This window comes from Propithecus coquereli, unplaced genomic scaffold (genome assembly GCF_000956105.1).
Source record: "Propithecus coquereli isolate 6110/MARCELLA unplaced genomic scaffold, Pcoq_1.0 Scaffold31, whole genome shotgun sequence".
Classification (NCBI taxonomy): domain Eukaryota; kingdom Metazoa; phylum Chordata; class Mammalia; order Primates; family Indriidae; genus Propithecus; species Propithecus coquereli.
The window spans coordinates 7347769-7349971 of record NW_012148730.1 but is presented as its reverse complement, the minus strand read 5'-3'; the positions used below and the strand labels follow the sequence as shown (position 1 = coordinate 7349971).

Below are 2203 nucleotides of genomic sequence, written 5' to 3'. Positions count from 1 at the left end.
TTAGATTCATGTGTACACCTATCCAACATATAACAGTTAACTGCAAACATGACCAGTGTAAGGCAATTTCTTTTGTGATATATAATCCTTGAAGGAAAGGGTACAGTTCATGAAGAACTGCCCATCTCAGGCCTGACCATCTGTTTTTATAATACTCTTGGTGACAAAGTTATTTCAGATGACAAAAAGCAGTGAATAATTATAAAAAGTTATTTTTAAATGTGGAAACCATAGTTATCTAAGTAGTGAAGTACTCAAAGATACTACCTGCATTAATGCCACTGCTGATGGAGGAGAACACTGCAGGCAGGAGTTATTTCTCTGAGAGCCAGACTGATGCATAATCCACCCACGTAACGACGTTCCCCCCCAAAACTCAACACATGCATTCTTAAATGCTATCAGTCGCTCATTTCAAGAAATTCTTCACTTTGCTGAGGATTTTCTTCTTCCTCGGGGCATTCTGGATCTGTGCTCTCAGATGAAGAGGTGACACCTTCAGACCTTCCGTGATTTGCTTGCTCCTCTTCCATTTCAGCCACGTAGATCTCAACAGGCCCTTTGGTGCTGCTTATACGTAGTGCGACAGAATCTTCGCCGGGATCTGGAACATCCAATCTGGTTTCTTCTGGAGCTTTAACTACCATGACCATCTGTTCATGGAAGGCATCAATGGCATGAATATCTTGAAATGTTACATATGCTAGCTTTTCATTTTCTTTGTCTTCTGTTAACTCAAACAACTGCTGACTGCAACCCTTAATTAACTCATCCAAAGTATCTTCCATTGTGGATAAGTCAGAAAGTTCCTCCTGTAGCTTCTTCTTTTGTTGGGATGCTGCTTCCAAATTGTTAAGATCAGATCCTATCCAACGAATATAGTTAATAGATTTTTTTTCGATGAGGTCAACCCCGTGTAAGACACCGGTTATATCATATACTCTTCGTTTTTGTACTCCCAGGTCTGCCGCAACCTTGTTTAACTCAAGAATACCATCGGGAGCAGCTTTGACAAGCTCCTTAAATTTTCTGGTTAAATAAACCAGTGATCCATCAAAACGAGATCTCTTCGCTTTTGGAGCGTTTATCGCGGACACACACTGTACATTATCTTTTAATTTAATCCTTACTTTTGACGGCGGCAGGCTCTCCGCGTTGACGGGGTCCCGGCGCGGGCGGCGCGCCGTCTCCTCTGCCGGGGCCACGGGAAGGCTGGGCGATTTCTTCGCCGGCGGCTGCTCACTCATGATGCCCAGCCCGGCGGCCCGCGCCCCTCACACTCCGCGAGCTCTCCCGCCTTTTCTCACCGGGTTCGGGGGCTTCCCCCAACACGCCGATTGCCGGGGGGGCCCCCCCGGCACGAAGTGGGTTCGCGGCCTGCTTGGAGGCGCCACCTCACGAGCCCGAGCGCTTCCAACGCGAAAGGGCGGGAAACCGAGCGACCGGCGGCTCTCGGGACGCCAGCCCCGTCACCCTCACGCATGCGCAGTGACCCAACAAGTCTTATTGGAGGCGGAACTGTAGAAGTTTCTGGAAATTCCAGGAATCATATACATTATTCATTAAATATTTTAATATTTACTCCTTGTTAAGACTTTAAAAACATAACTACTATACTATTTTGACGGAAAAGCTAAAAATAATTCCTTAATATTATCATCTTTATCATATTCAATTTTCTTGATTATCTCAAAAAATAGATGTTTTAAGACTGGCTTGTTACAATACATATCTGAACAAGGACAAAACATTGCATTTGGTACATGTCACACTTAAGTATTTTCAAAAATAAAACAAAGAACTTGGCACAGTGGGTCATGCCTGTAATCCCAGCTACTCAGAAGGCTGAGGTGGGAGGCTCGCTTGAACTCAAGAATTTGAGACCAGCCTGGGCAACATCTCTAAGAATATATAAATAAAATAAGTAAAAGAAAAAACAGTATTGAGGCATGATTGATATTTAGTAATGACATAATTAAAATGTACAATTTGATGAAATTTAATGCATGGATATACCTATAAAAATGTCACCACAATCAAGATAATGACCATATCCACCACCCCTAAAAGTTTCCTTCTGCCCCTTTGTTATCTCTCCCCCGCATGACTTTCTCCTCTCTCCTCTAATCATTAATTTTCTTTTCATTATTATACATTAATTTTTATTTTGTGTAATTTTATATAAGGAATCATGCAGTATATA

The 2203-nt window shown here is 42.6% G+C and overlaps 1 pseudogene; it reads right to left on the bottom strand.

Moving 5' to 3' along the window:
* Positions 1-401: 401 nt before the first annotated feature.
* Positions 402-1247, bottom strand: LOC105814937 (annotated as a pseudogene).
* Positions 1248-2203: the final 956 nt, after the last annotated feature.